The sequence below is a fragment of the Danio rerio genome, chromosome 9, assembly GCF_052040795.2.
Source record: "Danio rerio strain M-AB ecotype USA chromosome 9, GRCz13ab, whole genome shotgun sequence".
Taxonomy (NCBI): Eukaryota; Metazoa; Chordata; class Actinopteri; order Cypriniformes; family Danionidae; genus Danio; species Danio rerio.
In genome coordinates, this window is record NC_141029.1 from 45,405,513 (window position 1) to 45,418,778 (window position 13,266).

The 13,266-nt window shown below is 35.7% G+C and overlaps 1 protein-coding gene and 1 long non-coding RNA gene across 9 annotated transcripts in view; one reads left to right on the top strand and one right to left on the bottom strand.

The window, feature by feature from the left end:
• The window catches only part of znf385b (zinc finger protein 385B), a 299,871-nt gene extending 298,777 nt beyond the window's left edge, over window positions 1-1,094 (bottom strand). For 7 of the 8 annotated variants that reach the window (XR_015498761.1, XR_015498762.1, XM_087266091.1 and 4 more), the window contains exon 1: window positions 1,013-1,094. The gene's annotated coding sequence lies outside the window, so the exon portion shown is untranslated. The remainder of the gene's footprint in view (window positions 1-1,012) is intronic. The other variant, NM_212793.2, reaches the window with a different exon arrangement.
• The window catches only part of LOC147835389 (uncharacterized), a 170,000-nt gene that overhangs the window by 50,761 nt on the left and 105,973 nt on the right, over window positions 1-13,266 (top strand). The gene's annotated exons all lie outside the window — the stretch shown is intronic.

Below are 13,266 nucleotides of genomic sequence, written 5' to 3' on the forward strand. Positions count from 1 at the left end.
TAGACATAAACTGAATTTTGGTCACCTGACATCACAACCTAAATCTAACCTAATATTATGACGTTGTGTGCCTGCTGGGCAATGACTAAATGCACTACAGAATGTTATGTTTATACACACATGCACATATTACATGTATATGCATCAGCTTTTTACAGTGCAATACTCACTACTCTTCAGTACTATATAAAGGGCTACGTTTTTACTCATGCTTTGAGTAATATTTACAACAGATACTTTTACTCTACTCGCACTACATTTTTTAGGCAAGTAAATGACACTTTTACTTGAGTATGATTTATCAGTACTCTTTCCACCACCGTGTATAAGTACCACTGATGTTTGACGCCAGATTAAATCAGCAAACTAAAGGAACAGGTGAACAAATCCTTCTAATTTGTTTGATTCCATGCTCATTTGTGAAGATCCGATTCATAAGAATCGTCCGTTTAACGGCAAAGCATTCAGAAATAATACAACGTAAAATATAAGAGTAATTCCTCTTCTAAGCTTCGCCATCCCATACACACTCCAAGACATTTTTTATCACAAGAAGCAGTCATCTGCCTCCAACAGCATGAGAGAATAATGTGTGAACTGCCCCTTTAAGTCATGCAAATATCTGTTATACTAAAAAGCCTCGTTCGCTACCAAACAGCAGTTTTGACCGCCACAAGTGCAAAAGCTGAAATATGAAATAAGACAGAAATTTACTCTGAATTAGAAAGCTGTGTGAAGAGGTAAAGTGAACGAGATTTGCACAAAGTTGTTAGATCTACGTTCTAGTGACAAAAAGAGACCAAAAGCCTTTACAGAAAGTCGCGCTTGGAGAGCAAACATTGAATATTTTCTTCTCAAACATTCATTAAATCACACCCTCGAGATGAAACATCAAATATTGCCATGACGTTTTAAGTTGTTGTTCTTGTGACTAAAATCAAGTTGTGACAAGCGGAGCTGTTGTCAGTATTAAGCGCGTATTTGCATATGAATTCTCCAGTGGTTTTCCTACCTGTGCAGCTGATGTTTCCCGGTAAAGTTGAACAGACTTGGCGTCACTCTGTGTTGCAGGTTGCACGGCGCACACGGACTGTGGAGCGATGCGCCGCGTCCTGACTGAAGTTTACGAATCCTACTATAACCACGGCCTCGTGAGTAATATTCACAACACAATGCTTTGCTATTGGTAGCTTCCTGATCTACGCTGACTTGACCTAATTAATATTCAACAGCTGACGTTTCATCATTGACTTAGAACATTGAACGTCAGCGCGGTCTAATTAATTTTCGTGTTTTGAGGCTCGCAATTGGACGGCAACCACACGACGTCGTTAATATTCATAAACTGAAACGTCGCCATAGTATTTTTTTGTTGAATTATCTATTTGGCCGGGGAAAGCTGCACGCATGCTCATCGCGGTACCTCAGGGGCAAGGCTACCTGAAGAGCACATACTGTACGCCCTACTTTCACTGCCTGTACGCTCCCTTCCTCTGTTTCTCTCTGTGGGAAGCAGTCACTTTGCAATTTAGATGCTAATAAAGGAAATAATAACACTAAAATTAAATTGTGTGTTAAGAAAATGTATTATAATTATAAATCAGGAGAAATTTGTGTGTGCAGAAGCTTTTATTAAAAACAGTCAACATTATACACTCACCGGCCACTTTATTAGGTACACCTTATTATTACCCGGTTGGACCCCCTTTTTGCTTTTAGAACTTCCACAATGCTTCGTGGCATAAATTCAGAAAGGTTGCCTACTAGGAATATTCCTCAAAGATATTGGTCCATATTGACATGATAGCATCCCGCAGTTGCAGATTTGTTGGCTGCACATCCATGATACGAATCTCCCATTCCAGCACATCCCAAAGGTGCTCTATTGGATTAAGTTCTGGTGACTGTGGAGGCCATTTAAGTACAGTGAACTCATTGTCATGTTCAAGAAACCAGTTATAGCTGTGGTTATAAAAGGATGGACATGGTCAGCAACAATACTGAGGTAGGCTGTGGCATTGACACGTTGCGCAATTGGTACTAATGAGCCCAAAGTGTGCCAAGAAAATATCCCCCACACCATTACACCCCCACCATCAGACTGAACCGTTGATAAAAGGCAGGATGGACCAATTATTTCATGTTGTTGATGGCAAATTCTGACCCTACCATCTGAATGTTGCAGCAGAAATGGAGACTCATCCGACTAGGCAACATTTTTCCAATCTTCTATTGTTCAATTTTGGTGAGCCTGTGCAAATTGTAGCTTCAGTTTCCTGTTCTTAGCGGACAGGAGTGGCACCCGGTGTGGTCTTCTGCTGCTGTAGCCCATCCACCTCAACGGTTTACGTGTTGTGCGTTCAGAGATGCTCTTCTGCAGGTCCTCGGTTGTCACGAGTGGCTTTTTGAATTACTGCCTTTCTATCAGCTGGAACCAGTCTGGCCATTCTCCTTTGACCTCTGACCAACAAGGCATTTGAGCCCACCGAACTGCCGCTCACTGGATGCTTTTTCCTTTTCGGACTATTCTCTGTAAACCCTAGTGATGGTTAAGCGTGAAAATCCCAGTAGATCAGCAGTTTCTGAAATACTCAGACCAGCCCATCTGGCACCAACAACCATGCCACATTCAAAGCCATTTAAATCACCTTTCTTCCCCATTCTGATGCTCTGTTCGAACTGCAGCAGATCATCTTGACCATGTAAATGCATAAAGTTTCTGCCATGTGATTGGCTGATTAGACATTTGCGTTAAAGAGCAGATAGACAGGTGTACCTAATAAAGTGGCCGTAGAGTTCATGTCCATAATGTTTAATGCAGGTTTATTAGACAACCATTCGATGGTTTTAATGAATCTTCCCACACGATTTTAAACTATAACTCACCTGCAACTACCATTCATGTCAACTGAATCACGTCACATCATATTACCTCCCTATATATTATGACACTGTCACTTTATCATAAGTATCATGTTTACAGGCCTTTTTGCACTGTACACTGCTTTACATCTGCACAACTCTGGTTTGCACTCATTGCGTCTTGCCCTTAAGTGTAATTGTAATGTTTAAATTTGTATTTTTAGATGACATTTTATGTATAATTGTATTTTTTTTCAATTCTTTCTAAAGTTTTACTTTTTGTTTTAATATTACATGTTAGGCACCTAGGGTTTGAGAGTAATGAAATTTCGATTCTCTGTATGTCCTGTACATGTGGTTACAATAAACAATACATGTGGTGACAATAAAGCTGACTTTGAACTGTCCTGAAGCAGTACTCCTCAATTCAGTGTTTCTCAACCACGTTCCTGGAGCACCACTAGCTCTGCACATTTTCTATGTCTCCTTAACCAAACACACCGGATTCAGATCATCAGCTCATTATCACAGACCGAAACACCTGTAATGGGTGTGACAAAGGAGACATCCAAAACAGGCAGTCTTGGTGGTCCTCCAGGAACGTGGTTGAGAAACACTGGGTTAAGTAGTACAGAATGGAATAACCAAAAAAATACATTAAGTTTCTTCAACTCTTAAAGGGATAATTCAACCAATTATGAAAATATTTGTCATTATTTACTCACCCTCCTCTTTTTTTCAAACCTGTTTGACTTTGGTTCTTCTATTGAACACAAGGAAGATATTCTGAAGAATGTTGGAAAAAAACAGCCATTGACTTATGCCACAGGTGTCAAACTCAGTTCCAAAAGGGCCGCAGCTCTGCACAGTTTAGTTCCAGCCCTAATTAAACACACCTGATCAAACTAATTGAGTCCTTCAGGCTTGTTTGAAACCTACAGCTAAGTGTGTTGGAGCAGGGTTGGAACTAAACTCAGTTTTGCAGAGCGATGTTGGATGACTACTTCATTTATTCATTTGCCTTTAGCTTAGTAACTTTATTCATTAGGGGTCAACACTGGAATGAACCGACAACTTATCCAGCATAGGTTTACACAGCTGATGCCCTTCCAGCTGCAACCCAGTGTACTAGGAAAACATCCATACACACTCATTCACATACATAGACTACGGCCTATTTAGTTTATTCAATTCACCTATACCGCATGTCTTTGGATTGTGGGGGAAACCGGAGCGCCCGGAGGACACGAACGCCAACATGGGGAGAACATGCAAACTCCTGACAGAAATGCCAAATGACCCAGCATGGACTCGAACCAGCGACCTTCTTGCTGTGAGGTGACAGTGCTCGTGGTTGGCTACGTTTCTACTAAAAATGGAATTAATGTTGTATCTGTAACACATTGCACTAATTAGCTACCCCGTGTCTCACCTGGTTGTCTATTTATGACATCATTTCCCAAAGTGTGTATCATCAGCATTATGAGTGAATTCAGGCAATGTGGGACACATTTGCCACTTTGATGCCCAATGAAATGTGTCCCAATTGACTTGAATTAACCCTACACAGTATTTTAGTTCCTGCTATGGATGTAAATGGCTGCTTTTTTCAACATTCTTCAAACTATCTCGTTTTGAGTTTAACAGACGAAATTGATGGGTTGTCCAAACTCTGTCCTGGAGTACCGGTGTCCTGCATATTTTAGCTCCAACTACAATTAAACCCACCTGAACCAGCTAATCAAGCTCTGTATACTGGATACTTCCAGGCAGGTGTGTTCAAGGCAGTTGGAGCTAAACTCAGCAGGACATTTTTAGTGAGCTATCCCTTGAAGCGGGTGCTGCTTGAGCCGAGCTGGACTTCAATATACACTAGGTTTGAATAATGTTGGAGATGTGTGGTGTGGCGAGACACACTCGTCAGAACGTATAGACCCCTAATTGCACGCTACAGTAATAGTGATCTACAAAAATTCTATTTTCGCATTTAAAAACAGGGTTTGAGGAAGCACCCACACTGAACTCCACCCGTTCATTCACTTCCTGTGGTGACGCTGGGCAGAGCTTCCATTCATGGGGTATTTTGTTTCCAGACATTCACGGAACTGCCCCTTCTCACGCCGTCCACATCAGCATGAAGCATACACACACGCGCTGCAATTCCCATGCAGTGTCTCGAGCTGTAAGTAGCAGATGAGAGAGGTGTAAATCAATTCTCACAATAATCCAGACACTTGAGCAGTGTGTGATTTGGTTTTTAAAAGGATCTTCATCAAACTCTTACAAAAGAGGTCAAGCATTCGCCTGGCTCATATTTTTAATAACAAAATATCACAGCAAAACTATATCAGAAACTATATTTAGCTAAAAGAAATGTAATCAGACACAAATTAAGCAGTTCATAATTTGCATTACCGTGATGCCCAAAAACATTTAATAATCAAAATATTATTTGCATGTTAGAATTTCCAGACAACAAAATTCCTGTGTTTACCCTTCATTTAGGTTTTTCAGTTAGTTTAGTATTTTTTATTAATACTTTTTATTTTATTTTACATGTATGCATTTGGCAAACACTTCTCCCTGGGAACTGAAGCCAAAATTCATTGGTCATATTTGAGCTATAGGCTGCATCAGTTGTAATTTAAATTAAAATTAAAACTAAATAAATTAAATTTAAATTTAATTAATTGAAATTAAAAAATAAAATTCATTTAATAAAAATTCAAATAAATTAAAAAGAAATGTAATTAAAATTAAATAGAAATTAAAATGAAATAGAAATTGAATTAAAATGAAAATAAGTTTTAATTAAATATTTTTTAATAGCTTATCATTTTTATTATCATGATGTCAAAAATGAACTTTTAATAAAGTATTATTTTTGCATGTTAAATAAATTAATTTTCAGACAACAAAATACCAGTGTTTTAACTATACTTATTTGTTTTTGTTACTTTATTACTTGTAATAATACTTTTTATTTTACATGTACGCATTTGGCAAACACTTCTCCCTGGGAACTGAAGCCAAAGTTCAGTGGTCTATATATGAGCTATATAGGCTGGATCAGCTGTAAATGAAATTAAAATTAAATAGAAATTAAATTAAATTCAAATGATTTAAAAGTAAAGTGAAATTAATTTAATTAAAATAAATAAAAATTAATTAAAATAAAAATAAATTAAGTTAAAATAAAAAATCTATCAAAATAAAATTTAAATATTTTATAATAGTTTATAATTTGCATTACCATGATGCCAAAAAAATGAGCTTATAATAAGTAAAATATTATTTGCATGTTATATAAATTAATTTTCGGTCAACACAATACTAATGTTTTGACTACATTTAGGTTCTTTTTATTTGGTAACATTTACAATAAGGTTGTATTATGAACAAACAATACATTTATTAAAGTTTTTGTTCATGTTAGTTATTGACAATGCAGTTGTTCATTGCTAGTTAATTCACAGTGAATGACTTAATGTTAACAGGGATGAATTTGGATTTTATTAAGGCATTTATAAATGTACAAGTATTGCTCATACTTCACTGTAAAACAATGCTGGGTTCTGCACAATCGATTTGTATTGGGACAACATAAGGGAATTAAGTTAACTTATTCATTTTTACAAATTTAAGTGTCTTGAACAAAAAAGAAAACAAATAAGTTTTCCCCGCCAAAAAAAAAAAAAACCTCAAGAATTGTGTTGTTTCAGCTTTTTTTAAAATGAATAGTGTTAGTTTGTGTTAGTAAATGCATTAAATATGATTAACTAATGAAACCTTATTGTAAAGTGTGACCAAACTTGCTTAAGTACCATAGATTTACATAACATGATCTGTATAATTTGCACTCATTAATATCTGAAAGCTATTTATCATTTTAATGTTATGCATAGACTTTTATTTTTTTAACTAATACAACTTTTTACTTTGGGATATTTACAAAGCTGCTTCATTTGTTATTTAAAAGTAGTGAAAATAATAATAATAATTTGGTGCATGGAAAAAAAACTGACTTTCAACCTGAGAGTATCAGGACAAATATTAATTCACAGACATTAATGCATACGCCTTGAGCACATCAGATGTTGATGTCAAGTCTGTCCCATGTGTCTCAGGAGTGATCCAGGTCTAATGAAAGCTGCTATTCCCACACCTCTCAATGCACTCCACTATATCCACTCATTTCTTATAGCCTGTGATCTGCAAATAACATCTATAATGATGTTTTTAATAAAAATCTGATTTTAGGCCTGCTCACACTTGCTGTTTTAGCTTACATGCCAATGTGTTTGCATTTTTATTATAAGTGCTGCCAGACATTTTTACTCTGTATAGCTTTAATTGTTTTTAACAATACTTTTTTTTTTTTTTTTTTTTTACATGCATTTGGCAAACACTTCTCCCTGAGAACTGAAGCCTTGGTCTATATTTTAGCGGGATCAGATATAGGCGGGATCAGCTGTGAAATAAATTAAAATAAAAATAAAAATTGATTAAAACAAAATGAAAATAAATTTAAATTAAATCAAAAATTAATATTAAAATAAAATAAAATCAAAATTAAGTGAAAATTTAAATGAAATAAATTAAATAAAAAGAAAAAAGAAAAGAAAAATTAAATGAAATAAAAATTCAACTAAAATTGAAATTAAATTAAAACAAAATTAAACAAATAAATTAATTTAATAAAAAATTATTACAAAAATAAATCAAAATAAATATGAAATGAAAGTTTAATTAAAAATAAATTAATTAAATTGAAATTAAATTAAAATAATGTAAAATTTAAAAAAAAATAAAAATTTTATTATATTAAAGAATAAAATAAAAGTTACATTAAAACTAATACATTAAATTTAATTTAAATTCTAAATTTATTTTAAAAATGAAGTAAAAATAAATTACATTTAATTAAAATTGAAACGAAAATTAAAGATAAAATAAATTTAAAATAATATTAAAATTTTAAAAAATTAATTTAAAAAAATGCATTTTTGAGGTCTCTCAAATCCTCTCAAAACAGAACATTTGACATGCTTAATTACATTCAGGAAATCATTCATGAAACATCAGATCATTTTTGTTAGGACATTAGCAACTTTAAGTACATTAAATGCAATGTTTTGGATAACAGCTTCTGCCAAATGCATAAATGAGGAGAAAAAAACAATAACATTGTGATTTGCGAGTCACATTGGCGGTTAGCTGTGAATTGAAGGACTCAGGCTTCCAGAAACATACTTGTGATACCAAAGTGCAAAATTCCTGCAGAGATGCTGGTGACGAAGAAGGAGTTTTTCCAGAAGTGACTCTGACAGTGTGGTGTCGAAGGAGTTGGAAATAACAGGTCTATGTCTTGCTTCACTGATAATGAAACGGGCAAGCTTTTCTCTCCAGAGCTTTCTTCCACTTCTCTTGTAGAGAGAATGAGGTTTTGTTTCTCTGAAACTGTCAAGAGGCTTCCTCATCTGATGATAAACAAGAGATTTAAGCAAAGAAACAAACTCATTGGTTATTAATGTCATTGGGCCACTTGAGTATTATCTGATTCCCTTTTTATAAAAGGCTCAAAATCTTGCAAGAGATGTTGAGAATATGCCTGGGTCGTATTTCTCTCTTAAATCAAAAGAGCTGAGAAATTAAACTTGGCTTCAAAGATTAGCAAGATATTGCATCACTAATACTTTATTTGACCCAATTTTTATAAATATAAAGTGCTCATTACCATAATAAAAAATAATGTTAATACCCAAAATATTGGATGCATATTATATTTAAAGTATATTTAAAAGTATTATACTGCAAGTAGATAAATTGATAGGGCTGCACAATATATCCAGAGTTTCTACAGGTTTCAACAAGTCAAATTTAAGAGTTTTTAAGACTATGAGGAATGAAATTTTAGACTTGCAATGTAAAAAACAAAACAAAAAAAAAACTGTTCAATAACCATAAAATTATTCCGTACAGTAGGAATTTTTCTGTACTACGCCTGTTATGGGTGTATTTTCGTTTATATAAACTTTCAAATAGCATTATGGGACTGGGATCGCAGCTCAGACAGCGTTAGGTGGACACCGGAACATACAGTAGGCTGTTTCTCAATATGCGTTCATCAGCGTTTATGCGTCCTCGTGTAACGTCATCAGCGGCTGCCAAAGTTCGGTTCCAAAACTGAAGAATGGAGGATGCGTGAAACTTCCCGGATGTGTTCTTGATATCGAGGACGCACTGAAGCTGAATCAAGCACTGAACTCACTCTAGAAGTCCCAGAGGTCATTGCGACAGCATTTCATACAGATTTATTTAAGTTCAGAGATAGAACTTATTAATCTAAGGAGTTTCCTTTAATGAGACGATTACATTACCATGAAAATATTGATAATGGAATAAACACATTAAACGTGTTTATTTGCTGAAGTTTATCTTAAAATTAGTTAATTGTATTGTGCAGAGGATATTTATTATGTTTTTATGCAGAGTACCTGTATATGTTGTGTAAAGGGGAAAAACAAATCATTGTATGAATGCTGTAATGCCAAAATAATTTTCGGTTAAAGACGCATGAAAGTCAAGTGGCCATCAGGAAGAATGCAGCATCCTATTTCTCACTGAACACGTTTTCTGTTCTCACGATCTCCCGAGTTCGTTTTTCTATCTCCCGAGTTCGTTTTCAAGTTATATGCTAGATAAGCGAATATGTCTAAAAAATGTTTTCTGATTTCAATTGATTTTAATTTAAATAGATTTTTTAAGTTTTTCTGAACTACAAAATACGATACAACTTTTTTTCAGTGTTAACATTTATATCCAAATTTATCATTATTGTCTCTATGTTTGACTGTTTGGCAGTGTCCTGTAACTGAATAATATTAAAAATAAGTATGCTATTGGCTACTTCCAGTTGTTTTTGTTCCTGTCAGCACATATTAATGTTTTGTGTCTATTTATTTAGATTTGTGGCAGGTAGTCATATAAAAAGTGGGATCAATAGAAAGTTGTTTCTGCAAAATAATATTTAGAATTGTCTTACAACATATATTTTATAATGTAAGCAACACAGCTACAGCGAATAAATCGATAATGTGTGTTTTAAATTTATAGTGTATGAATAATCAAGGATTGAGGATAATTTGTCATACTGTTTGCACCAAGGGGGCCCCAAATAAAATCCTGCTTAGGGCCCCCAGAAGGCTTGGGCCGGCCCTGAGAGCAGGTAATAACCCTCTCTACTCCAATGTAGCAAATGCAACCTGCTGATCTAATAGACACAGCGCAACGTGATTTAGAAACAGCAATGAACTCTAAATGAACTCAAAATGAACCCTTTTAATGCAAAAATAAACATCTCTCCACTGATTATTTAAAATATTAGGAACAAATAGTCTTGGAGAGAGTTTTTCGAGTTGTCATGAACGCATCACGCAGCTTGAATTGTGAATGAATGGAGAATGATTTACAGGCAAAGCGTGCTGAACATGAATTTAACCACGACAATATTTATCTGTTCTTCACATTTAACTATAGAATGGCTACAAAACATTTGGGATATAGTAAGCCTACATGACAACTTCTAGTGCCTTATACTGTAATAGGCTACCTTTATGGCTTTTGTTGGCTTATAAATTACACAGAATATAGCGTAAGCACAAGATCAGATTTGGATCGGTAGCCGCTGGCCGATACCCGATCCAGCAAAAATATGCCGTGTCGATGCCAAGTATTGGGATCGGTGCATCTCTAGATTTGCTTCTGCTTTTGGTGTAATGGTCCTTCTCTGATGATGTCAGTTCGACAGCTTCTGCCACAATATTCTTAACCACACCCCACTCAAAAAGTAAGCCCCACCCCTACTCAGCATTCAGTTTCAATTGTAAGTACATCAACATACTGAAATATATATATATTTTCCATTCCAGCTCTAAATTGATGACCTTTAAATCCTACACGTATCACTGCTTTACAATCCCAGTAGGCTTGTCCTGCATCTCATTACCATCAGCTTCAAAGAAAAGGGTTGTTTCTATATCAGGATTTGCTTATGCAGTCTAGGCTTAGTTACCCTGAAGGTCACAGCAGATGTGAATCCTATTGGGCGGCACGGCAGAAATCAGTGTAAGCAAAGCGTCTTGATGTTCAGTGCTGGGAATGCAGCTTGAAACACTGCGATGAAACTTCAGTGCGTCTGAAATGAGATGTGACAGAAATGGCATGTGGTGCATTACACCAGACTCAACACCCAACAGATTGTGTACCACAGAAAAATGTGACTTCATTAAGCTCCAACACTGACATGAGCTACATACTAGATGGAAAACTGAGAGGGAGAGAAGCTGAGTTTTGATTTGTGATATTAAAATGAAAATCTGAACTGGGTGATGTAGTGGAAAAACATGCTTTCTTGATTTATTTTTTTGGTTTGACATTTGAAATGGATTCTTCAATTAGAACAGACAGTAAGATATAACAAATATAAATATATTTACCATTTGAAAGCAGCGGCAAACTGATTAAATGAAAAAAAGAATCAACCACAAAAAACAAACAAAAAAACAAACAAACAGGGCAGGGGTGTCCAAACTCAGTCCTGGAGAGTTTAGCTCCAACCCTAATCAAACACACCTGAACAGTTAATCAAGCACTTAGGCCCCGTTTACACTAGTGCGTTTTAGTTTTAAAACGGCGTTGTAGAATGAAAACGATCCGCGTCCACACTCGCGTTTTACCCAGCGTTTCTGAACAGCTCTCCGTCCACACCAAAACGCTAAAAACGCACATCACGTGACCACACACACACTCTCGGGCAAGCGCTCCAGCATTTCTACCCAGATGAGAGCTCTGCTTGTCGGACTGCTCATCACGCATCTCCCGCTGGATCTAATCTCACTATATTTGCTAAACGTGATATTTCATTCATGTTGTTGTCTTTATCTAACGACATAGGCCAATTCCCTGACTTTGGTCATTGGAATCTATTAAGTTACTTGTTCACGGGTAACATGTTTTGGTTAAGCGCAAAGATAAGTTATGATTAATCCAGGTATATTGACTGATCGCTTGCCTTTATTTCCTACAATGTATAAACTTATTGCATGTTATACTTTTATAATTGTCGATTATTAAAACTGATATTCAGCAAAAGAGAGGGTGCGTTTCGTATTTTCACTGAAATTGAAAGGAGGCAGTAGTTATAGGCTCCGTTTAGTTATAAATATCCACACAGTGAAGATGACGCTCATGCAGCACGACGCCTCAACATTTCTGCTGTCTGTTTAGTTGCTAATATTAAAAAGAAAATAGGCAGTTCCTTAAATCATGTTTACATTTTATTGTTGAGAAAGTGAAACAACGTAGCCAGGGTGATGTGAATGAAGTTATAAAGTACACTGTTCCCTTTGAAGATTTACCCGTGTCCTCGGTATGTTTTCCATATCAAACTGAGAAGGGGGAGACTGCAGCCTTGATCAAACTTGCGAAGTCTTAACTTACAAGAAGAGGATGCGAGACTGAACTGTGTGTGGGCTACTTAATATTGAGGAAAAGCCCCAATCAGATAGGCGAACGTTTGCAGTCCCGCCTCCGTTTTCAGATGTCTCCGTCTTTCCCCATCCACACTGAGATGGAGCAGCAGCGTTTCAGAATGAAAACGGCCTCTCCAGCGTTTTCGAAACGCTCCGTTTTCGGCGCTCGAGAACTCCGGCGTAGTGTGGATGGATGGCGTAACCGTAGCAAAACTTACGCGTTTTCAAACTAAAACGCACTAGTGTAAACGGGGCCTTACTAGATATACTAGAAACTTCCTGGCAGGTGTGTTGAAGCAAGTTGGAGCAAAACTCAGCAGGACACTGGCCCACCAGGACTGAGTTTGGACACCCCTGGTTTAGAGAATCTAAAATTTTTAAATGTTACTAATCAAAAGAAAAAAAAATGATCAAAAGGTCTTAACACTGGCAAGAAAAAATGTCTTTACTGACGAATCATCAGATTAGAGTGATTTCCGAAAGATCATTTGCAGGGTGTCTGAAGGTCTCTGATTTAACGCCTTTTAATGACCGTTTAACTATTCGTAATGCCATAGACAACCTTGACTATTTATGGGCACCACTCATGTACCCTTTTTGTTTTTTTACATTTTTGACACAATTAAACTATTACTCTGAACTGCATTAGAAATGGCGTAGGAGACTTACATTTTCAAATAAACATAAAATGTACATTTATTTGAAGATATTTACAATTTTTAAATACTAAAAACGTCAGTTTTTAGAAAATTTTTATTTAGAAAAATATTATTTGTTGCACTTTTTTATTGTGTATAGTTTATATAGAGTGTGTGGTCACAGTGATCAAAAGCAAATGTAAAACAATTGTGGATGTGCATTTAGTGATTTC